A 26,262-nucleotide genomic window follows, 5' to 3' on the forward strand; every position below is an offset into this window, starting at 1 on the left:
TTATTTTGGCCTTCAAGAGATACTTTATTCCCAAAGCTGAGGTCACAAATACAAAACTTTCTCCTTCATGGCCTCTGCCCCCTGCCCCCCACCACCAGACAATTCCCCAGCCACAGTAAGATGCCTTCTGAACCTGCAATCCCTTTCACAAAAGACCCCAGTCTTTGCTCTTCCAGGTCCCCGAGGCTGGCTGGATCTTCTATTCATAGCTCAATGTGTTCTGTCTGGGGTGGCTTCTCCACTGCCATCTTGGCAAAGAGTTTGGTCCAGAAAGCCACTTCCTTGTCCTTCAGCTTCTGGGCCGCCTGGGTGTTGGCACCAATCTGCAGGTACCCTTCCTTCTGGTTGTACTCTGGCCAGTGGGGCAGCCCTTCCCCATTGGGGTTTCTGGAAACAGAAACAAATAGAATTGCCCCAAAACTGCTGTGTGTTCCCAACGATCTTCTGAGATGTGCGAGGATGCCCAAGTTATCTCTGTCAAGAGGCTTGTATACCTCCCGAGATGGGGAGCTCACTATCACAGGGCGGCCTCTCCATTTGTAGAGAGCTCTCATTGTCAAAGTGCTATGGTCACAGGGTCAGAAGTTTGATCACTAGAACCTTAGAAGCTGCCCCTTCCCAATAGGCATGCCCCGCCCCACCCCACCCCCACCCATCTTCAAAAGTCCTGCTCTGTCTTTGCCAAGAGCCTCACCCATTGCGAGCAAAGTTGGCCCAGAATTTCATCATCATCTTGCTAAGTCTGATCTCTTCTTCTGAGGCACCCGCTGTGGGGAAGAAGAAAAAAAGCCTTTGTGACTCAAAGTGTGGTCTGCAGACCTGCAGCATCAACATCACGTGCGAGCCTGCTAGAAACAGTCTTGGCGAATGCTCCACACCCACTGAGCTGAGGTCTGCAGTTCTAGAAGATCCTGGTGAATTTGTGTGTACTTTACCTTTGAGTATATCTGGCTTAGGGCTCAGCAATGGGCATGCGTCATTCCATGTGCTGGCTGCCTTTCTCTCCTGTGACCCTTACCTGCCTCCTCCCTGCTCAGGGTCACAGGCAATGCCACACCCCAGGGTTTCCTCTATGGCAGCCCCACCTCCCAGGGTTGCTCTCTCTTGGGTCTTTTCTGCTTCCCCGGCACACACCCACAATTCACATTCTGGAAAACAACAGAACTGCAAGGCTCCTAAGCATGCACAGTGAGATGCCCAGAGGCGCTGGTGCGTTCTGAGCAGCTGCGGGGTGAGTCCCATGTGATCTGTAACTGCTGAGAGTTAAGGTTTAGAAGACATTGTGAAAGGACTTTTTAAAATATTGTGTAATGTAAAATGTACACTGTATAATGTAAAAATATTGTCTAAAAATAAAATCCTAACACCCCCAGCTGACTGAACAGACCCTCTCTGGGCTAAGGGGAGTCCAGAAAATCCTTCAACTGTGTTCCTGCCTGGGAACAGACAGGAGGTCAGACACACCATAATAATTGCCCCTTTGTGGTTTAGACACCACTGACCAGCATCAGCAATAAAATAAAGGTCATCATTCTGACAGAACACACTCTTTTTGGCAATAAGACACCATATTAAAAATCAGACCTAAGGCCATGTCAGGCATGGGTTCAGGCCTACATCTCTACCCTTAAAGAATCCACTCTGTTCTCACTCAGCTACTTTAGGTGCTTCTGTTTCTCTTAAGTAGCCAAACAAGTACGTCTGGACTTAAGCAAAATGAAAACAATTACAACGGGCTGCAGCTGGGATACGCAGACAAACAGAACCCTGTCCCTCCAGTCTTAACTACGGCTTTGATTGCATAAGAGACTGATTTCAGTAACTTTCTCCAGATAAGAACATCACCAACCACGCACTGGACCTGGCCGGTGTACAGAGGCTGCTCACTTGCTGGGCTTTATGTCCTGAGAAGATCTTTGGACTTATAGGCCCTAATTATAATATATTTAAATATTAGGTCTCCACTCACCAGGTGAACATGGGCCATGTTACATGCATGTTTAATACACATGTGTCAGGACTGTCTTCATGAATATCCATTGCTTCCCCTGTAACTTGTTGAACACGTATGTTTAGTCAATCCGTTCACATAAAGCTCCTACTCAAACCCTCCTCATTTGATGAGCCTGTGTCTGGGCTTGGCCAGAGGCACCTTCCCAGCCTGTGGGATGGCCACCTTGCTGACTATAAATAATAGTTCACTATAAATAAAGACTAAAAATAAGTCTCCTCTCATATTCCAAATTCATACATCCTGTGATTTGTAAATTAACAATTATTAAATGTATTAAATTTAAAGGTTTATGAGTTTTTGTTAGAGACAGACAGAAAGACAAACAGACACACATTAGACCTGACTCGGGCTAACACCTCACCCTAACCCTCATCCTCACTCATATTCTCAGTGCTCCTTGGAGAGGGAAATTGATCAGTGGCTTCTCAACCTAGAGCAGGGCCCTGCATGTGTCCCACCACCTATCTTGTTAATGACACAGCCCAGGATTCTGAGTGTCTGTGCAGAGGTCACATGAAGACACATCTCTTGCCTCAGCAGCTAGAGCTGAGGAAGCCCAGGACTACCCAATGATGTTCAACCCTGTTATAGAGAATCAGGGAAACTAAGACAAGAGAGGAGAAACTTGCTGAAGCCCAACACCACACCAACACTGGAACCCAGGTCTCCTAACCCAAGCTCACGGACAGCAAGGGAGCCATTACCTTTAAAATGGGCCCCAAAGACAGAAGAGTCAGCCCCTGGTCTCCTATCACCACCTCGGGTTTCATGTCTGATGAGAAGCTTGGACGATACTGAAACTCACATGTAGGTGGGCTACCCATCTGGAGAAGACAAGGATTCATGCTCAGTTCATGCTGCCCAACACACACCTGAGGCTACCAAGGTCTCCAGCCTGCAGGGAAACCTCGCTGCGGCTGTCAAAGCACAGTAGAGAAACAGAGTCACAAGAAAGCTCAGTGACGGCCCGGGCTGCATGGCTGGCTGACGGAACTGGAATTTGGAGCCTGTATATTTGCTCTCAATGAACAAATCTTTAATGAATGAATGTGGAAATCCTGGGTCAATTCATTTAAAATAACTGCCAGTGCAGGGACACTGACTCAGCCTCATAAACCCCTTTGCCTGCTGGTGCATTCTCTCACAAGACAATCTCTCTACATCTGGTTACACGGGATGTAATTCACTGATAACAGACTCACATTCATTCACTTGGACACCATCTCCACCCTGACAGGTGTCTTCTGTTCTGCCTCATTTTGAGCATTTCTAGTGTTTTTATCACCCATCCTGAGAAGACTGAAGCAAATCCAAGTTTCTTGTCTGAATGTGAGGCTATTTACATACAAACATATGCAGAGAGGGAACAATCTGCCTCTTGTGTCTCAGGAATCTGCGGCGCTCACTGCTTTATATCTCACTGTCCCCATGTGTCTTGCTGCCTGCCTGGCCTGGGAGTGTTAGGGTGTCAAGGCATTACAGTCCTGGCAGAGAAAAGAAGGGGCTGAGCAAGGGTGATGGCCTTGCCTCTCCCCTGTCCTCCCTCCTTCTGCTCTGCCCTCCTATCCCAGCAACGAAACTCTCCTGTCCCAGCCCCAAGAAGTGACCAGTTTCCCAATGATTGGCTCATTGGAGCCACACACCGCTGCCCCTTCAGGGCTACCTCGTGGGCCGCCTGGCCCTGTGCCTCAGCACTTTGCATTGGTCATGATACCCACCGAGAAGTGACACTAAGAAGGAAAGAGTCAGGGCAATGCCAGGCTGGTGGAGAAAATTTACAATGTCTTCCCTTTGGGTACAGTAAGAAATTTGGAAAACAAAACAAAAACAACTAGGAATAGTTAGAAGAGACAAAACTATGGAAACACATAAAGCCAAACTAGATACCACTCATAATTCCACTACCTGAGGCAAGGGCTATGCATTTTTTGGAATTCCTTCTAAAATTTTTCCATATCCTATCATTTAAAAATTCATTTTAACAATCAAATTTAGAATATCACTTGTAACTCAACCACTCAGAGAATGCTTCTTTTTGATTTTAGCATACCTCTCTTTCACGTATATAAACTTGGGATGATATTATATACAATAGTTTGTAGTATATATATGCAATATATTATGTACGGCATTTCGTAGTATAATTATTTCCTTTTTAAATGTGTTTGTATAAACAGGATCTCACTATGTTCCCCAGGCTGGTCTTGAAATCTTAGGCCCTCACAGTCTTCCCACTTCAGCCTCTCAAAGTGCTGAGAGTATTGGCATGAGCCACCACCTCCAGCCATTATTTCTTAACATCCTTAAATATTCATCCACAAAAGGATTTAACAATGGGAGCTCACGCACCCTAACCTCGTGCCCCACCCGCATATGTCATTTCAATGCGAGAATGAAGAAGAATCTATTCACTCATCTTTGTCAGTCTCCTTCACTGCACCCTTGGCTCAGCGGGAAGCGTGCTTGGGAAGATGCCATCCTTCTGTGGCTCTGTAATCCACCTGTTAAATGTCTGCTTCAAGGTCAAGCAAAACTTACTAAAGGGAGGGTTTGACCTCGCCTTTGCCCCTTGAACATTTTCCAAAGAAACTCAGAGCCAACCATAGAAGAAAGAGCTTTGGAGAATGAGAGAACATATTATAGGTAGCATGCTGCCCAAAACATACTTTGTAAAACTCTTTGGTTAACGCCATTGATATTTATACAATTCTTACAGTCACAAGTCTTCAGAGGAAATTAGGGCACAGATTTGGGTAATGACAATTTGGCACAATAAGAGAAACAGAGACAATGAGAGGGCTAGTCATGAAAGACATGCAGATTAAAACAGGCTGATGTGCTTCTTGTTGGTGGGGAAGGCTTATGAAACTGGCAGTCTTATGTTAATATTTAACCTTAGCATCTCAAATAAGAGGGAAAATTAAGAGATCCACATTCTTATGCAATGGAATGCAATTTTGCAGTATTTGCTCAGAGTTCTAAATCATTTCTATTGCCCAGCATAGTTATTCACTTCTAAAAATAATCCAAAGAAAATTGTTAGACATGCCGTTAGAGACTTACGAACATTAGGCTGAGCACAATGTTATTGTAGCATCAGAGTATGAGCACCCAGGCTAAATGTCTAATAGGATAGGAATATTAAAGTCAATTTAATACAGCCATTTCATGGAATAAGGAATGCTTTGATGAGTTTGTATCAACAATCAGAAAATCCTCACAACATAGTATTGTCTGAACAAAAGTAAAATATAAAATTGATTCTTAAAGTATATAGGACATGGAAAATCTTTAGATGAAAACACAAAAAATTTATACCACTTGCCTCTAGGTAGTGGAATTACGAGTGATACCTAGTTTCTTCTTTCGGTGTTTCCATATTTTTGAAACTTTCTATAATTTTACATATTAATTTTATATTCAGAAATGTTATTTTTACCAAAAAGTGTGAGACAGGACAATAGGGGAAAGTTGATAAAATCTGTGTTGTCCTGGGAAAAAACAAAACAAAACGCTGAACTCAAAGTCATGGGAAATCAATGAGAAACAGAAGTTGAGTATTGCTGAAACCATCAGAAGATGGAGATGCGAACATTATATATAGATCAGATGCAGAGCATGGGGCAAGGCCAACTTTAAGAAAGAACAGATTCAACTGCAATGGTCCTGGTTATAGGGTTTAATCAGGACCCTGTGAAGAAGTGAGAGTTATGAGCACCTGCCTTCTCCTGTGCAAACCAGTGTCTGGGCACCTGCTAGATCAGCTTTAGCAAGTTTTTATCATGCTTATGAAGTTCCAAATTTAAAAACCCTTCCAGGATGGTTAGAGAAAGGACATCTCCTGGCTTGCAGGCTAGGCGAATGAGAGCTGGAAGAAAGAGTCCTGTGAGCCCTCTCTAGTTGGCACCCAGGAAAGGACACTGGTTGAAGGCTCTTACACGGAGTTGTTTATTCCCTCTAGATGAGCCCACATATCCCTAACCTCACACCCCACTCACACAGCCTTGGGTCAGTATTAGAAGGTCCTGCATAGACCCTGCCCTGGACCTGTGCTTGCCCATTACTGCACATACAGAGATAGACAAAAGCCAGTCTCAGACTTGCCATTCTTCAGACCACCTCCCCCACACCCGCCCTGGCTCCTCCCTTTGGCCTTCTTGGTCCTGGACAATCCTCCAGATCCCATGCAGGGCTCCCACTTTTTATCCAGCTCCAATACTTAACAAACTTGTTTGCAGCCGGCTTGGACCTTAAATACCTTGCACGACTCATCTTTCAGTGTTTGTCCCACAGCAGCCCTGTGTCCCACGATAACTCCAGGCATGGAGCCCTTGCAGCAGATGCTGTCAGTGTCTCACCCATATCCCCTCCTCCTGGTCATGCCAGCCTGACTTCCACCTCCAGCATCTGTAGCTCCTGACCTGAGGCCTTTGTATGGTCACAAGAGACTACTCTGCCCTTGTGTGCAGCAGGTCAAAGTCACAGGGAATAAACAACTCCTTGCAAGAGCCTTCAACCAATCACAAGCAGAAGCTGGGAGACAAATACCCTGTCTCCCTTGCCGTTCAGATGGGACGCCCCTGAGCACTGTATTCTCCGTGTTTCCTTGAGTTTCCCAGCTCCAATTGTCCACAGTGGATACTCCCTTGGCAATGCATCATGGATTGGATTCCATCTCTTTCCTCTCTCACTTCCCCACATCCCTCTTGCTGTTATCTGGGATCATTACTTTAAAAAACCACTTGCCTCTGGATTTTTTTTTTCTAACAGTCTGCTGCTGGCATAAACCAAAATAAGACAGCATCTCATGCCATGCCATATGGAATCAGCCTTTGAAGTCTGACCCTCAGCTATTTCCAGGTCTGTCTATGCTGGGAGGTAGGTGGGTCAGATACAGAAGCTGGTGGGGTCCATGTCCCTCCCCTGTTCGACCTCTGGGACTTACCTCTGTGGTGCCGGGCCACAATCACAGACGGGACACAAAACACCACATCTGCTATCAGGTCCAGGAACAAGTCTTTCTTTTTGACAGGGTCATCTGTTCCTCCTAAGTATTTCTCAGTGGCTTCTGGAATCAGTTCCTTAGCAATGTACTGAAATAGATCAATAAAGTGGCCACAATCCCCTGGTGAGTGATGCTGCTTCTCTAACCCATTGGGAAGGCCTGCCTCAATAGTGAATCTCACGAGCCCTGTGCAACTCCCTGCTAGGGTGGAAGGCAAAGTGGGAAAGGTGGAAAGATGGGGGAAACCCTGAGGACCCAGTCTTCATTTTGCCATTTAATTGCTGTACGATTTGTGGCAACTCATTGTCCCTCTCATGCCTCTGTAGCCACCCCATGATTCTTAGACGCTTACAACAAGGGGATAGGACTTCCAATATGAGTGAGACATGGCTGTCTTCTGGTCCAGTTTCCCTTCGGAGAGTGGATAGCCCATCGACTGTTAAAAAAAAAAAAGTTAAGCATTTATGAATTGTTGGGAATTAATGAGAAGGAACAAACAAACTGACCAACTGACCAAACCAAGGCAGACTGAAAGTCCTCACATTTTGGGGGCTTTTAAGGACATGGGTCTTTACTGAAATGGGCAAAATCAATTAATCAAATGGGCTTATATCCAGAAACTCAAGCATTGCAAAGATTACGAAAAAAAAAAATTTCGGAGAAGCTGTGGCAGTATTTTGCTGTGTGTGTGTGTGTGTGTGTGTGTGTGAGAGAGAGAGAGAGACTGGGATCCCTATAGTGGTCAGTGACATGGAGAGCCAAGGTTTCTACCAGGCCAGTGTGGAATGGAGGACTCTGGAGAAGAGGATGTAGACCTCCCAAGTACTGCCACATGTCACAGATGACACTGAAAGACTCAGGACCTCCTTCACATGGTTTTCCTATCTCTTGGTGAACCCTGAAATCCTTCTGAGGGGTGAACTGCACATCTCTATGCACATAACATTTCTTCCCAAACCTCTGCACTCAGAGACTCGATCAAACTCTAGCATCGCTTATAGCAGCTTAAGGTTGTGTCCCTAGAATGATCCCAGTATCCTTAACATACCTGCCTGGGAAGGCTCAACCCTGCCAGGACAATTTACTCTGCTCCAGCCAAAAACTGGACAGAAGCAGAAAGGCCACTGAACCCAATTAGAGCAGTTACTTTGGAAAACCTGCAATGACAAACCCTCTGCCCTTTGGGATGTGAATCTACCACCCAACCCTGTTTCTGAGGACCTTGAGAGCCTTCTCTCCTTGCAATGCAAATATTCAGGAGAGTTTCACTCCTGATCTTCCCCAGTCCCTGTGGAAGGAGTAGAGGCTGACTCCCCAGTGGCTCCCATCCTGCAGTCTAATGCATGGCTTCCTGTCCTGAAGATAAGAGAAGTTTGTTTCTGTCCCAGGTGAGCCAGGATGAAGACATCCAGGTGGCCTAGCCACACGGACCAAGCCCCTCCCACAGACCACAGTGTGTTTCCCTTGGCACACCTGGCCTATGAAACATTGCCAGGCTTCTGTTTCGGGGATGTGAGTTCAGTCCATGCTGGACTGTTTTCCCTATTGCAATCATGTTACTGAATAAACCCGTCCTACAACTTTAACCAGGGTCAGCTTTGTTTATCTTCAACTGGAAGGAGAACCCTTCTTTACTTTTAGAAGTCAATCACTTTTTCCATTTATTTGTTTCCATCTTTTATTTGAGGTTTGGGGGTGCCTGTGCAGGTTTGATCATGGGTAATTTGGGTCTATAGAGTTTGCTGTATAGATTATTTTATCACCAGGTATTTATCATGGCACCCGATTAGGTAGCTTTTCCATCCTCATCTTCCTCTGACCCTGCACTCTCAAGTAGACCCTGATGTCTACTATTCCCTAGAAATCAACAGTAACTCAAGAAGAAGCCACTTTCTTTGGATATTTCCAATGAGATGATGAAGAGCATGAGTGATTTTCAGGGGAACTATGCATAGGCAGCCCGAGGTGGGAAGCCAGGAAGCCCCTGACTGACTGCCTCTCTGTACTCCTCAACTCCTTTCTCCTCCTAAGCCCCCTCAGTTTTCCCATCTGCACAATTACTTTCTCTACTGGCCCTCCCAGAACAGACACTTCAGGATTCTTCAAGGAAGACAATCAGAGAATATAGGAAGAGGGAATCCCAGGGCTCTGAAACCCAGGTGGCCCCTGTGCCCTCCTGGAGAAGGTTTCCGTGGAAATGGCAACACCTTCTGAAGGGAACAGCTGCCCGGGACTCAGAGTGGGGCTCAGAGAGGGAAGCACTCCTGGGACCAGAGACAGGAGAGCTGATGGGGGTGGGTGAGTCCCTCCAAGAGGCCTGCGCCTTCTCACCATTGGAAGATTCCAGCCAAATTCTTGCTTGTTAATTCCGACCATGTAGGGAACAGTGTGGAACTTCCTTTCAGCTTGAAGCTCTTCAGGTGTTTTCGGCAGCAGCAGCCCATCAATCACGGTGGTAAACAAAGGGTGACTCTGGGAGAGAGCAATGCAGTGCCTGTGATTCCCTCCCTGGTCACACCCATGTCCCCAACTCTGCCTGTCTGAGGGTGAGACAGGTACCACAGACCGGCGTGACTATGGGCCATGGCTGCACATGCTCAGGGTCCTAACTTAAGGGGGTAGGTCTCTGTGACTCAGGGTTAGAACTTCAGGCAGAGACTGACACTGGTCAGGTGATGAGGAGAGGAAGAAATCTTCACTCAGATTGAAAAATATGTATTATCTATATAAAATTACATGCCTATATATTTCAATTTGAAGTGCATGCATTTCCCTCTCTGTGTCCACAGTTGATTTTTGGTAGTCCTGGCAGTTGCTTCCGATAAAGCTCCCATGAGCGCTGAATTAGAGAATACAGAGTCATCACTCAAAGGGGAAATACCGGGTTAGGCTCTTGCAAACCTCTGGCCACAACATTTTCATCAACCTTCTTTTATGTGTGGGTTTCTGTTGAAAGACACTTCCACAGCTCCATCCCACACAAGAGATGTTACTTTAGCCCTTTCCATCACAGCCTCATGTATGAATCAGCCAATTTCCTTCTCCTTTTTCTGAACGTGCTATTTTGTGGATTTTTCAACACCGAATGCATGGCCAGCAGCACTGCAGCTCCTGCCTCACCCAAGCTTGTCTCACACAGGCACCTTCCCCGTAAGGCACAGCACAGCCTGCTTAGCTCAGGAATGCCAGACAGGCGCGCTCCTCTTGGGGCCGCTCTAAACAGTGACATCACCACAAAAAGCACAAATGTGCAGAACACATGGCACTAAATAGACCACAAAGAGGACACTTGTTAGCACGAGAGATGAAACGAGAAGACAGAGGTGGCCTTCTCGGATCTCAGATGGAACATGCCCATCATGCAAATCCACCTTCCCCTGTTCTGTACCTGCCTGTGTGTGACCACGAAAGTGCCACCAGTATCGATTTTGGGGTTACAAGGACATTTTAGCAAGCAGGTGAATTTATAAACGCAGAATCCATGATTAATGAGGAGAGATGGTGCTATCTATCTGAATTTAAACAAGAGCTGTTACTGATCCATGGGTGGCTTTGAGGAGGTACTGAACTGTCATCACTCAAGGAGCCTAAACTAGGACTTGATTCCCTATTAGAGAGAAAATCATGAAGAAAAGAATCAGTGATGAACTCACAGTATTTTGATCCATGTCTTAATTTTAGGTTTTACCTTTGATGAATAATTTTTATGCTGTCACAGATTAGAGAGAGCCTGACTCACGTGTTGCCATCAGGGCAGCTGGTCCTGGGTAGTTATATTTTTATATTTCATATTTAGTCACAATGGTGTAGTTGCTAAGATAGAGCATGGACATTGAAAGCAGATTAACTGGATCTGAAGCCTGGCTCTGCTACTTACTGGCTGGGAGTTTCACCTGTTTGGGCCTCAGTTTTCTCATCTAAGAGGTGAGTTATTATGAGGATTAAATGGCTGAACACATGTGAAATACTTACCACAGCACCTGGTGTCTGGAAGAGCTGAATGAATGTTAGGTATTACTTGTCAGCAGGGTTGCTGCGGGTTCCTCTCCTAGACCCCAATCCTCTGTGCCATCTTCCCAGTTCCACGCCCCATGGGCTGTATTTCCCTCCTGGAGATCAGATGGAACTGGACAATTCCTAGCCTTTGAGACCCTATGGCTTCTGGGACCTTTGATCTGCTCTACAAAAGCCAATGATTGACGAGCTAGTTCAGGCTGCCTGGGAGAGATATTTTGTGAAGTGGACCAGACCCAGCTGGACAAGGTGCAGATCGTAATCCAATATGGTGACAATACGGAACAGGATTGGGGTGCAAGTCTTGCCTCTTTGAGAGGCTGTCCAAGAAGGCCTGCCCTGGGAGGGCAGCAAGAGGAGCAGCCCCTCTGGAAGGAAGATGCAAGGCAGGCTACGTGGAGGAGGCGCTGCCCGCCTGCGGTGGGCTCTGGGCAGTGAATTGTATTGACAGGTGAGGAAAGGAGTGAAAATTTCTAAACAGTGGGAATTGCATGAGCAAAAGGACACAGGTGTCACTGTACAGGGTCAATTCCAGAAACACCCAAGAGCTCTGGGCTTGGAGAAATACCGTGTGGCAGAGTGTAGAGGGAGGGACAGGTGCAGAGCCTACCTTCTGCACAGTCTGGCACACAGTGAGCATGCAGGTGTGCTTTGAAGGCCTAACTCCATGGAGGGAAGGGGATTTATCTCATAAGGAATGTCAGGCTTTTAAGAAGTGGGGGTGACATACTCTAACTCTGTTAAGGAAGGCGAGTCTGGCTGCACAAAGAGACATGGAAATGGGGAGGGAAGCTGAAGTAGAAGAGGATAAACGTTGAGGAGAGAGACAGGAGCACCCCAGTTGGGCAGCAGCCATGCAGAAGACTCCCATCAGCAACAATGACAAGTGATTGCCGCTGTCCACTCAGAGTTTTCAAGTGGCTGCCCTGTGTGGGCATGACCTTGCTTGTGTCAGAAAACTCAGGGCATCTTCCACTCCCCTCTCTTTCTCACCCGCTGCATCCTGTCCATCAGCAAATCCTCTCAGCTATTCCTTCCAAGATATCCAGACTCCAACCACTCCTCCCATCCCCACTGCCACAGCTCTGTCTAAGCAGCCAGGAGCCCTGGCCTGGCTTATGGCAACACAGTGGCCACCCAGTTGGTCAACTGCATCCACTCTGCTCCTTTCCTACAGTCTATTTGAACACCAGAGGCAGAGACCTTTGTGAGATCTAAGATCATGTGACTCCTCTGTTCAAAACCTCCAAAGCCTTCCCATCTTGCTCAGAATCCAAATCCAAATACTTTAAATGATCCCTCTCCCACTGCCCATTACCCTTTCAGCATCAGGCCAGTCTATCCGCACACTCGGTCCTCTCCATCCAGACTGGCCACTTCCATCAGGGTCTTTGCAGTGGCTTTTCCCTCTGCCTGGAATAGGCTTCTCCGGGTTTCCTGACTTCTCCAGAGCTTGGCTCAAATGCCACCTTCTCACTGAGCCATTCCTTGATCCTGCTACTTCAACTGAAACCATACACAAACTCTATCCCCTAATGCTGCACACCATCAAACAGAATACACACTTGATTTGCTTTTCTATTGCACTCTCCCTGCACTGTAATGGAGGGTCCCAAGAGGGCAGGGAATCTTTCTTGTTTCACTCCTTTATCCCCAGCTCCTAAACAAGTCCTGGCACATATGAAGTGTTTATTAAGTCTTTGCTGAATGAATCTCATGTACTCCTCCCAAGACCTTTTAAGGAGAGTGCTGTGACTTCCAGGGAGGCAGCATAGAGGACAGGATTGTAAGATGCTGCAGAGGTGATGTCACCAGAAACAGTCAACCCACTGGGCGGTGGGGGTGGGGGTGAGGAGATCGGGAGGATATGTTGGAGTTTCCTGTGTGCTGGGAGGAGGCGAGTGTCCTTGGACTGAGATTCAGGCTTCCCCTCTCCATGCCTAATCATCCCTGTTATCTCTGCTTCCTGATAGTGGAAGGTTCTGGTTCAGCCTCCTCCCATAGTGCCATTTTGGGGAGCAGAAAATGTAAAAAAGAAGTGGAGTGGGCAGAGTCCATTCCACGCAGAGGTGAAGCCTGGGAGCACTGGACTGGGAGTCAGGAAAATGGGTTCCAGGCCTGCCGCTAGTCCTCCTGGCTGTGTTACCCAGGTGAGTCACTACGCCTGTCTGGGCCTCAGCAACAAACACACAGGAGTTACTACAATTACCCGAGAGAGGATTCTTTCACTCTTTTTTTTTTTTTTTTTCTTAAAGTTGAAATTTTAATTCAAGACAACTTTCATAAAATACAATTATCTAAACTGACACAATAAATAAAACAAAAAGAAAATAGACCTGTAATTATTTTCACACATGAACCACACATCAGTTTTTAGGAAAATTGTATCAAATTTTGGAAATGAATTATAAAAATGAGTGAGTTAGTTCCATTTTGTTCCATCATTTGAAACAATTTGTATAATATTGATGATTCTTTCACTCTTAATTGGAGCTTAAAGGTGCTAAGACTCAAAACCTGTAATTGAGAAACAAAAGGTCCTTACCTCTCTGGGGTCTCCATGTAAATCCAGAGAGAAGAATTTCTGTGAAGACAAAGGCAGAGGATGTGGGTTAGAGGCTTCCCAGGAGAACACTGAGCTGGGTGACTGGGACAACAGAGGTGTCAGGTTCTCCCTCCTGGTGCCAAGCTGGCTGGGCCAAAAGGAAGTGGGCAGGACTCCGGCTCTGCTGGGCCTGAGCACAGGGTGAAGGCATAGCAGGGAGGGGTGGGCACAAGCATGGGAAGGATGTCCTGGGGACTCCGAGCCAGAGTCGATGGAGCTCTGGAGAGGAAGCCTGCTTATTGAGGCTGACTGGCTCCCCATCCTTCTCCCATTCTTCTTCCCCTGGAAAGAACCCATCAATTCTCCTTCAGAGACGTCTCTCTTCCCCTATCACTCCATGAATTCAGATATCTATATGTGACCTGGTGTGCTCCATCTCCCTGAACATGAATATTAGTTCAGGGATGGGCATACACCCATGTCAATCCAATAGAGTATACCCCAAAACTTTTGCAGGAATTGTTTAGAAACAGATTTTTTAAGTAATAGAACATTAGTGCCACTGTCTTTAACCTTCCCAGGAGACATATCTGCCTAAGAGTGAAGCCAGCACAGAGATGTGCAAATCTGAAGGATAGAGAATGGTAGATTTTCAATAATATCCTGTGATCATCTGGATCCAGCCATACCTGAAGGCATCAACTCTGGAGATTTTCAGTTTACACGAGAATGCTATTGCAACACATTTCTTTTTCTGTTCAAGGCACTTGGGGGAGTTTCCTCATCTCCCATTAGAAAGCCCAGACTCATACAAGCTTGCTGAGACTCATCCTACCCCATGCTTCTCTTTGGTGTGTGTTCACCAAGATTGCGGTGACTGTAGTGTTGCACTGCAGTTCCCAGATCTGACCTGTGCTCAGGGCGTAACCAGTGCAGGATCCTCCATTAAGGATTATAGTCCCACTAGCCAGGAGCGTGTGTGTGTGTGTGTGTCTATGTGTGTCTCTTTGTGTGTGTGCCTGTGTGTGTGTCTGTGCGTGTGTGTCTATGTGTGTGTGTCTGTGTGTCTATATGTATGTGTACTGGAGAGAGTGGGTAATCATGGAGGCGCTTCCACAAGATCTCAGAAAAACTCAAAAAGATGTCCCAGGATCTTAGGGATGGGTTACCCAAAGACTCAATTCTTTCCTTTTAAGCTGGGTCCTGTGATACCACATGCAGAATTGCTGGGATATTTTCCTCCTTCCAGGCATTAGAAAACAGGTGTGTTTTAATTCCTTGAATAGTTTGGTCACTTAGAGCCTGAACCAAGACCTAAGCCCCAAGAACACATTGGATTCAACCCATGAAAACACAAGTAGAGTCCAGTGGTAGAGGCTGGCCCTGAGACCCAGGAGTAGCCTCAGGTCCAAGGATAGAATCCAGGCATCAGGCTACTCTTGAACTTGGAATTCAAACTATTCCCCCTCAAAGGCAATAGTTTGCAATGTCCCTGGGTGCTGTGTCCTCTGGATGTTTCTCCTGCTGGGCTTCCCTGTGATGAGAGACTGCCATGGCCGTCCATCAATCCTAAAGGTCCACAAGTCCTAATATGTGAGGATGGAAGTGGTGGCAGAAGATACTCTAGAGGCGCAGTTGTGGGTTCTGGGTCCCACAGTGTTGCTTCTGTGACTGATTTGAATTGTGACATGGGGCAATTACAAAATTCATCTGTCTTTGTTACCTCTATTAAAATGGGCACAATGATCTCAAAGCTGAATTTTTCAAGAAAGATAAGGTGGAATCAGGGTTAAGGGCATGAACTCCCGAATTCCACTGTCTGGTCTCAAACCCGGCTCCTCCACTTTCCCTGTGAAGCATCCCTGATGACTATAATGAATGCTTCCCCTCTGTGCTACCACCATACTCAACCTGCGAAGTATGTGAATGTGTTTCTCTTTGGATAGTTCCCTGTGAGCAGGGAGTATATCCCCTTCATGTCTATTTCACTACCACTAACACCCACCCCTACATACTGAGCATGGATGGATGGATGGATCAATGGAGGGATGGATGGAGTTGGTCAATGCATGGAGTACAGTTGAATTGGATGGACGCATTAATAGATGGGTGAAAACAAGCAGATAGCTAATAACTGGATTGTTGGTTTTGAAGGAATGGGTGATGGAGTGAAGATATAAGGTGGCTGGATGATCCATGAATGGTGGATGGATTGAAAATAGATAAATAAAAAGTTATGAACAAGCTGATATTAGATTGATAAAAAGATGTCAGTGAATTTGGATGAATTAGTGAACAGATAGATGGATAAGAAGATCATAGTAGATGGATTAATGATTGAGTGGACAGGTGACTATCTTAGAATGACAACTGAGTCAGAGTCTCAGAAAATCTAGAAAACTGGACCACCACCAGGTCTAATACAGACAGTTTCTAAGTCAACCAAGATAAATTGTGACGTCTTTCTGAAAATCTTTGAGCTTAATATCTCCATCCTCCAAATTCAGGATGATGGTGTCCCCAGGGAATATGTACTGTTTAGTTTCTCAAAAATACATCTGAAAACAAGAACGGCAAAATATTAAATTTTGGTCAAATATTAAATTTGGTCAATTTTTTATCATGTTATTTTTGGACCTTTTTTTTTTTTTTTTTTTACATTTGTGCCATTTTACAATAAAAAAGGACAAATTAGATTCCCCATTCAGATACTGACACCCCTGAGAGTTGACAAGTTGTCCAGGTAACTGTCCCAGGGCAAGAGGACAGCTGAAATGAAGAAGTCTGGGACCAAGTTTACAGGGTTTGGGCTACAGGAATGGGCACACCTACCATTTTCAATGTCGTCTCCAAGAGCTCCTCTTCCGTCTTCTGTCGCAGGCAGTGAACCATGACAGCTGAGGTGATGGTTTGACACCCAGCAGCAATAGCAATTTTCTGCAAAGATCACAGGCAGTGGTAGAGTTCAAGAGCTACGTCCCTTCCCTCCATCAACGTGGAAAGTGGCGTTCTACCCCAAGCCCACCTCATACAAGTGGCAGGGGGCAGCAGAAGATACTGTAGACCTGTGGGTGTGGGTTCCAGGTCCCACAGAGTGTTGCCTCTCTTACTAATCTCAATTGTAACATGGGTCAATTATGTAATCTCTCATCTCTGCTACCTTATCTCCATTGCAATGGATGTAATGATCTCAAGCTGAATGTGTCAAGAAAGACGAGGTAGAACTGGGGTAGAGAGCATGGAATCCTGAATTTCCTTGTCTGCCTTCAAATCCTGGCTGCTCCACTTACCAACCATTAGGCCGCAGGCAGTCCACCTGATTTCTTTGGGCCTTGGTTTCTCCACCCATGGATGGGAATAATGACTGCACCTACCTCATGAGTTAATAAATATGGGAGAGTGCCATGTCTCCCACACAATAAACACGTGCGGAATTGCAGGAGGCCTAGATAAGACGATTCACACAGAGGCACTTCAGAAGGTAGCGAATGTACTTTAAAGGTGAGTTCTAAAGATAAACACGATGTCTTCCCTTGTAAGACATAGTCGGGGTTTCTCAGCTGACTGAGGCGTCTGTGGCACAGCCAGGAGTTTCCAGCTGCACATTTGTGTACTAGAGTCCTAAACAGTAATCAAGCATGACTCTTTAGGGCACAGGTTGGCAATGTGCCCATCAAAGGCCTAACAGTCTCTGCTGCAACTTCAACACTGCTGTTGACATGAAACACAGCCATAGACATGAGGTAAATGAATGGGTGTCGCTGTGTTCAAAGAAAACTTCCTTTTATGGATTACTCGAAATTTGAATTTCATGTAATTTTTATGGTTCATGAAATATTATTCTTCTTGATTCCTTTGATTAAACATTATTCTTCTTTTGATTCTTTGATTGGGCCGCTATTCTTTTCTTTTGATTCCTTTCAATCATCGTACCTTTTAAAAACATCCTTAGCCTGCTGGCCACGCAGGCATAGATCCAGATGTGGCAATGAGTGATGGTCTAATTCACCTTTGTCCTAAGTCAAGCCACAGAGCAACACCAATTAGTGCACCAAGAACTCTTTCAATCTTTAAAAATATGTAAAAAACGTAAAAATAAAAAAAGGCCTCCTGAGAGTGAGGCTCCCTTATGCCTGTCCTGGGGATTGGGGTCAGTCTGCCCAGCACACTCTGGTTTCCTTCTTTTCTAAGGGTCCAGGGACATCTAAGCAAAGACAGGACAGTGAGCCTCTCTCCTAAGTGACCTGGAATTGGGGCGGAGAGCTGCTAATGTAAAAACGCTCATTTTTCACAACAGAAAAGACAGCCTGACTACTTTCTGGAACCAAAAGAGAGTCCTTAAGCTTAGGGGCAGATAGGGTGCTCATGCAGACTGGAAGCAAAGTGCAGCCAGAAAGAAGGGCACAGAGGGAAAGCAGGCAGGCTCCATGGTGGGGAGGCAGGGCGAGTGTACATGCCCCAAGAGCCTGGTGCAGGATCTGGAACAGAATCAATGCCCAGGGTGTTTTTCGAGTAAATAAACAGGGACCGGGAGAAGTAGAGGGCGAGACAGAGAGAGAGAGACAGACAGACAGAGAGAGAAAAAAGAGAGTCTACGATTCCCATCATTTTGTAATTTCTGTTTCCTATTTTTTCACAAAGCCCAGCCTCATCCCAGACCTCTATTTCCTTGAAAAATTAATTCTCCCTTTATAAAGAAGTGTTTGAGACAAGGTCTTGCTTTGCTTCCCAGGCTGGAGAGCCATGGTGCAAACACAGCTCACTGCAGCCTAGACCTCCTGGGCTCGGGTGATCCTCCCTCTTCAGCCTCCCATGTAGATGGGCCCAGAGGCTTGCGCCACCATGCCCAGCTCAATATTTTGATATTTTGTAGAGACAGGGTCTCACTTTGTTGCCCTGGCTGGTCTTGAACTCCTGGGCTCAAGCAATCCTTCTGCCTCAGCCTCCCAAATTGCAGGGATGACAGGCATGAGCCACCACACCAGGCTAATGCTCCTTCTTGACTTAAGTTGGGTCAATGGGCGACTGTTGCTTATAACCAGTGAATTCTAAAAAAATTCTCAAAAATTCTAAAAATTCTTGACATCCCCATTTTCTCTCCTATGTACCAGCCCTTTAAATTTGAATGCTGTCCTCAAAAAAGCTTTCACATCTACTGAAATCCTCCATGCCACTGGCTCCAACGGGCACTCCTCAGCCTAGGTCTGGATTCCTATTTGTCACCTCTTCCTTTGGCTTCCAATCATTCTACAGACAATGACAAAATCCTTGCCAGGGTCCTGTGCGGTGTGGCCCCTGCCAACATTCCAGCTCTCAGTACTCGCCACGCTCCCCCTGCTCTCCCTGCTCTGACCCCATCGGCCCTGTCTCTGTCTGTCCCTCGCGATTGGGATGCGGCCTCCTGCCACAGGACACATGCATGTGCTGCTCCCACTCCCTGGACATTCTTTGCTCCTGACTCACTGGTCACTTTTCCGGCAAGCCTTCTCTGGTAACCTCTTCCCGCCCCGGGACTCACTGCTCTCTTTAGATTCTGCTGTGGCAGCAAGTACCTCACCTTCACTGCTCTTGTCATAGGTGACGCTTTGTAATTGTGTGATTCTGTAACTACTCATCTATTCCCTACATTATAGCAGAAGCTTGGGGAGGCGTTAGGTGTTTGGCTAGAATGCAGAGCCACATAAGGCCATATAGTGTCCACATTTCCTCCACACGGACATCTGGTTTTGAGCCAAACAATGACCTCTGCACACCTCTTGTTTTTGCCTTCACTTATTCACCTAGTTTTGTTGTGTGAACAAATGAAACGATGAGTGATTTCTCCAGGAACCAACCCTGGTTATCAGGCGCTCAGTGTGGAACCGCTCCAGGCCTACAGCCCACAAGTCGGTCCACAGAACTCAGACCCTGAGAGATACAACACATCATCTCAGCCCACTGCCCCCTGCCCACTGCCCCTGGCACATAGGAGGAGTGTGGTCACAGACAGGGCACTGTACTGGCTGCAAAGGCCAGGAGCTGGAGTCCCAGCTCTGCCTTGATCACCTGCTGCCCTTGGCAAACCCCCTCCAAGCCCTGTGTCGGTTTCCTCGGTTGTGAAACTGGGACGTTAATCAAGGTGTCTCCTCGCCCTTCCTGCTCAGCCACTGATGCCTCAAGTGATTCTAGAAGAACATTAGCTAGAACCCACCGCAAGAGAGACCCCTGAGGATTCAGGAGCATAGAGCCAAGGGGGTGGGGGCGTCCACCAGGAGACCTACCTCAGCCAAGGGCTTGACATCACCTTTCTTCACCAGAACAGCAGTGAGGGCCACGCCACTCTCAGAAATGGCCCGGTGGAAGAGGTTCTTTGCCAATGGAGACAAAACCTGAGAGCAGAGTGGAGGGGAGGAGAGTTCATGCTCAGGAGTGGGGTCAGTGACTTGCTCGCTCTTCCAGGCTACATCTACCCCACCTCTGCCCTGACCCATTCCCCTGAGACCCTGGGGCTCAGTGGACGCAATGGCTCCTCACCTGGCCCTGCCTGCTTGCCAGGCTCTCCGCCCACCTGGCCACCCAAGGGAACCTCAGTGGGATTGGGACAGAGCACAGGGCAGGGACATAATGGGAGGTGTGTGGCAGCCGAGCCTAACCAACAAATTTATTGGAAAGGCAGCTTAGCATCTCCTAGCCACAACTTCCGAATCAGCATCTCCATTAATCAGAGTTTATCCTAAAAAGTGATCCTGGCGGCACACGAAGATTTCTAAGAATGCCTCTGCTGTTTATAATGATACACACTGGAAATAACTCACAGTTCCAATATTATACAATCGGGCTAATAAATGGTTTTTCATTTTTATCATGGAATACTGTGCAACTGTAAAAGATACTATTAAGGGACAGCACTTAATATTTAGTAAAATAGTTGCATTGTATTATAATATTCAGGAAAGTACTTTTGTAAATAAAAAAGACAAAGATAGATAATAGATGATAGGTAGATTCATTGATAGGTGGATGGATGGATAGATGGATAGACAGATAAATAAAAAGTCAAGGAAACAAGACTAGAAAAATCCATGTCAAACTGAGCACAGTGACTATCCCTGGGTTATGGGATTGTAGATGGCTTTTTGTCTTTCTTGGGCTTATCTGTATTTTTCGTTTTTCTCTACTTTAAAAAGTATAAAAATTTTTCCTCTTGTATTCAAGTACAAAACCAACACAGGATTGAAGACTCCAGCAGTGGGCTGACCCTCTGCCCACCTCGAGGCAGGCAGAAGGCTTCCTACAGCTCCCGGCACTTCTCATCTGGTTTTTCACCCCAGCTCCCCGTTTCTCCCGCACCCAATCCCCCACTCCAGCAGGACCCCTCAAATCCCCAGGTTGCGTCTGTGTCCCACAACCCCTGCCCCATCCCTCCCTATCCCCGGCTCCATCCCTCCTTCCTCTGCCCGCCTCCCCTAGCCCACCAGGCCCAACAGTCACAGAGACTGTTGCCTCCTTCTTGGGCATGGACCAGCCATCAGACCACCCCAGAGGAATCCCCAGCCTGCTCAGTGTCCATGTCTCCTCCACGCATAGTTCTGTTTTATCTAAACAACGAGCTCTGTCCACCTCTTGTCTTTGCCTGCCCTCACTCATAATTTATGCCTATCCCTACTTCCCAAGAGAAAGGATGTGAGTACTTATGTGAAAATGAGTGGGAAGGAGAGAGAGAGAGAGAGAGAGAGGGAGAGCTGAACCAAGCTAGAAGAGGAGAATGCCACCTTTGCAGGCTGCAACTGGAGATTCATATGGCCCCGGGACACTAAGCTGAGATCTGAGCTTCCTGGGGGTCAAGGAGAGCTTGGTCTTTAGCTTTCCACCCCCTGATGCTAGGCAGTGAGTAGGGTCAGTTCCAAATCCAAGTATTGTAATCAGAGGTATCCATAGCTGGATTGACAGGTATCCAAGAGGTCTCATCAGCATCACATCAAGCATGGGGTTGGACCTGGTGCCAGGAGCACTCACAAGAACAGAGACACTTTCTCCTCCCGCTGACTCTCCAAGGGTGGTCACAGGCCTGGATTCCCTCCAAAGCTGGCAATGTTGTCCTGGACCCAGTGCAGGGCAGCCAGCTAGTCCCGATGACCCCAGTTCCCCAGCTGTGTTCATCCCCTGTGCTGTGAGGGAAGAAACAGGTTGAGGGTGGGGAGCAGAGATGTATGGCAGGACCTTCAGGACTAGAGATGGGGCTGAGGCTCTCAGAGCCTTTAAAGACAAGACTGGGCTTCAGCATCTCTGAGACCCTGCTTTTATTCCCTACAACATTGTGGTGATGTATAGTTCTACGGTACTCAAACTGGCAACTGTTACTGAGCCTCTACTGTATACTGGCACTATCCTATGAACTAGCAAAACAGGTAACACCTGTGGCTGACACAGAAGCTCCACCTACAGATCACAAGCAGATAAACAGATGTACAGAGAATATAATGATGTGGGGAGTAGTCAAAAGTGCGGTGAGGTAAATACAATGGAATAAGGAAAAAAAACAGGGTGGGACAGGGGATGCCATTTCAGATGCCAATCCACGGGCTTTTGGAGGCAGTGGCATTTGAGTTTTGGAGACAAAGACCTTCATAAAACAAGCACAACAAATTACATGAGCAACACAAATATCAAAAGAAAGAAATTTCAGACAGAAGAAAAAGCTGGTCACCAAAGGCCCTGGGGCCCAGTGAAAGTGTGAGTCAGGAGGTACAGCTAGAGAGGAGACCTGGGGCCTGGCCAGAACTGGCTGTCATGCAGTAAAAAAGGAACATGGGAGCCTTCTACAGAGTTTAGCATGGAGGCATTGCATGATTCAGCAGCACATCTTAAGTGATCACTCAGTACTGTGCGACTCAGCCTCAGTATAAAAGTGGCAGGAATCACGAAATAAGTGTTAGGATCCTATAGTAAGGTGAGAGAGACAGAGAGCTTTGGCTGGGGTAAAGGGAGGCGAGCCAGGGGAAGATTACAAGTGGTGGATTCTGAAGGTGGAGTCAAGAGGGTTGTAGAAAGAGGTCAGGCTGCCCGCTGAGGCCTCACAGGCCTGGAGGCCAGCAGCAGCTGGTGGAGGCATGGTGGGAGGAGGAGGGGATCTCTGTTGTGGGGGCAGTGGGGTCAACGATTCCAGCTGTCCCTGGGAAGAGTGGGGGCCCTTGCTTACAGTCAGGGGCAGGGGGAGAGGCGGTGAGAGTGGCGCCTGCAGGATTCAAGGTGAAGTGGGCTGGAAACAGGGGGCTCTGGGCTGCTCCTGGGATCACTGGGACAAAATGGGGAGGGAGGGAGACAAGGGAGAAGCCTGTGGACAGGGGTTGGGGACTAGGAAGGCTGGGAGAAGCATGTCACAGAGGCTGAGGCGTATCTGCTCACTGCTAGGAGGTCCTGTGAGGTTGGGTGGAGAGCAGGGGTCATGGAGCCACGAGGGATCAGCCAGTGGCATGGTCAGGAAAGAAACCTGACTTGCATGGGTGGAAGATACACGGAGGAGAGGAAGTGGAGAGATCATGGCTGGCCTTACTGTAATGGGAGCAGAGACATAGGCTGTGGCTGAAAGGATGAAGATGATACTGCAAGACTGGCGGGATGCCTTGCTGGTGGGCCAGAAACCCATCCTCCATCTCCTAGGCCTTCTCATCCAGTGAGTGGAATCCCTTCCACAGCCCTCCTATCACTCACTTGGGATTAGGGTGCTGGGATGTTAACCCTTGAAATGAGTTCATAAGTAATTGCACCTTAGAAGGGTCTGACTCCTGTCCCCATGCGGGAAAAGCCTGATGGGAGACTCCATCCTTGCTTCCTGCACTTGCCAGATTTCAAGCAGAAAATGGGGTGAGGTGGCCGTAGTAGTCCCTCCAGGAAGAGTCCAGATGCTCCCGCACCCCACCATTTGCAGCCCCCATTTCTTCACCCACAACATGCCCTGAGCTCCCTCTGTGACTCTGCCCCTTCCCTCCTTTCCATGAGAAGTCAGATGTGTCAACCTTCAAGAGCTGGGCTGCCTCCTAAGTGTCATGACAGAGAAATTCAATGTGCTGGAGAAACGTAGGTGAAGAAGAGATGAGTCTTTCAGTGGAGGTAACTGGGGGCTGGGTCTTGCAGGATGATGAGAAGTTCCTCAGGTAGTTAGCATTCCAGGCAGAGGGAACAGCACATGGAAAAGCTCAGAGGCAAGTGGATGAGTGTGGCTGGGGAGTGAGAGGGTAGGTAGTGTCCAATTATGATGAGGCTTGTATGCTACAATGAGGAACCTAGCTAAGGTCTCCTGAGGGTTGACATGACCAGAGTTGGGTCCTAGCAGCCTCATGTTGGGGGCCAAAGTGCAGTGAGGAGAGTCTAACTTCTTACCTGAAGAATCCCAAGATGCCCAGGCGGTGCTGAATGGTCACCACCACCACGTTTTCGTGGGCAGCGAGGACCTTCCCATCATAGGTTGATGCTGCACCCACCACCAGTCCCCCTCCAAAGATCCACACCATCACCTGGGCAGGGAGGAAGCAACATACCAGTTACAAGACACAGAGCCAGAGAGCACTCAGAGGGTGTTTTGTTTGGTGACCTACCTGTTGGTCACAACTAAAGGAGGATGTTACCCAAAGTTCACCAGCGCCCAGCAAGGTTGCAAAAGCCAGTCTCTCTCCTCCAAAATTCTCCCAATCGGAGCCTGAGCCACCACCCCACTGCACATATCCTGGCTGCCCCTTTCTTTCTACCCAGCCTCCAATGCCTCCTCCTCCCAAGGCTCTTCATGCTGAGAACATCATCATGGGCATAGCAAAGGCTAAGGATGTCGTGTTATCCCCCTCACTCCCATCACCCTCAAGCCTGGACTGTTTATGCACTCAGCGTACCCATGGGGCAGCCCTTGTATCTCAGTTTCATCTCAATTTACTCTCTCATGGTGAAGTAAACTTCTCTGTGCATGAATGACTGTCTCAAGAAGCACACATACCTGTGATAGTGTCTCTTCCCTAAATGCCTCCTCTATGATTCTGCATCCCCAAATCCTATCCATCCTGCACAGCGCAGCCTAAAACCCACCCGCTTCAGGATACCTTCAATCAATGGACTAACACTGTCTGAGAACTTACTATGTGCCAGGAACTCTGCTAATACCTGAGATGAGAGTAGGTACAATTCCTAATGCAAAGTTCTTGCATTTTAAAAGTCCACATAGTGGGGAAGTAGTGAGAGTGACTAAAATAATAATATTGTAATAATATTATTCATGAAATATAAAAGAACTCATAACATAAACCATGTACTAAGTGCTGTTCTAAGCACGTGTAGTTCTAGAACCTGTGACCATTCCTGGAGGTTCTCCTGCCTCCAGGTTCCCAGAGTTCCCGTTTCTCCCACACATCTAATCCCTGCCTGCTTCCTGGGGAGGGACTGAATGTGCATTCATCTGTGTGTGAAGGCTGAGCCCGAGGGCTGGCCTGCAATAATATGCTGAAGAGAGGATATGTCTCTACAGCCCAGATGGCAAGATCTTCGAAGGTAGGGGCTGCGTGGAGTGGGTTCATGTTCCCCCTTTCCCTGAAGCCCCAGGTCTAACTGTGTATATGGGGCACTGAGTACAAAATAGAAGAATGAATGAATGAATGAATGAGTAAACCTTTCTCCCACTTCCTGTGTCTTACAAAGCACATGTAGGACCAACTTCTAGTCACACGTTTGCAGACCTGCTCCCCTACTCCTGGGCACCATGCCAGGGTGCCCCTGGGAGACTGGTTGGATGTGACACCCTTTCCTCTTCCACCCTGGGGTGGCCTTCTTTGCCAGGAGACCCTCCCTACCCTGCAGCTGGCAGCCTGCCCCATCTCCAGCCCTTTGTTTATTTGGGAAATGCTGACACATTGGGTCATCAGCCTTTATCAAGACAATTACGGAGGGAAATTAGGTACAAAAAAATCCCAGATATTTGGCTAAAGGCAAAAGAAAGAGCTTCTGGGATTGTCCCAGGCTCCGCCCCCAACATCTGTACCCAGACAGTGAAAGTTACACCAGATGAATGCTGGTGTACTGGAGAAAGGCCACATAAAATCTCAATGCCCTACTCTGTGTCAAAAGCACTGGTTTGAAGATCAGAAGACTTGAGCCAAAACTACCCTACTGCGTGACCTCCTCTTCCCTGTCTGGGCCTCAGTTTCTCTATCTGAAAAGAAAGAGTTGAGGTGTTGGCTTTTCTCTAAGTTCCTTCCACCGCTAACATTATTGAAAATCATGTCTTACCCACTCTAGGTATCAGCTTTTTAATCTAATAACTAAAAGTAATCATTTACATCCTTCTATTAGCATGAGGGAACTTGGAACAATTAAGCTGTTCATAAAGATGCACAGCAAACTCCCCCAGAGTTCCTGTGTCATGAGGGGAAACTGAGGTGTGGAAAACCTGTGTTTCCTGTGGAGGCCCTGAGGTCCTGGCCTGTGCAGCCCCCTCCCCAAGCTGCCTTCATCCCCTTCCGATCTACACTAGAAGATCCGGGGTACTGGAACTGACAGGCCTTGACCAGGGCATCCCATGGCTTACCGGCAGCCTGTTTTTCTTGGTCAAGTCAGCAGGAGTGTAAATATTGAGGTAAAGACAGTCTTCGGAAACCGTGAGAGAAATGTTCTCCTTTCTGTTACTCAATAGGTCTGAGAGAAACTGCCCCGCCTTGGGATCTTGGA

At 47.3% G+C, this 26,262-nt stretch overlaps 1 pseudogene across 1 annotated transcript; it reads right to left on the minus strand.

Annotated features, from left to right (window-relative positions):
• LOC101002946 lies at positions 1 to 26,262 on the minus strand (annotated as a pseudogene). The gene is made up of 11 exons (XR_004179681.1): positions 26,123 to 26,262; positions 23,938 to 24,071; positions 21,574 to 21,725; positions 19,839 to 19,946; positions 16,411 to 16,515; positions 13,579 to 13,617; positions 9,351 to 9,491; positions 7,372 to 7,455; positions 6,960 to 7,107; positions 695 to 1,013; positions 1 to 387 (listed from the first exon to the last, which is right to left on the minus strand). The product of XR_004179681.1 is annotated as a liver carboxylesterase 1-like (transcript).

The sequence above is a fragment of the Papio anubis genome, chromosome 18 (genome assembly GCF_008728515.1).
Source record: "Papio anubis isolate 15944 chromosome 18, Panubis1.0, whole genome shotgun sequence".
NCBI lineage: Eukaryota > Metazoa > Chordata > Mammalia > Primates > Cercopithecidae > Papio > Papio anubis.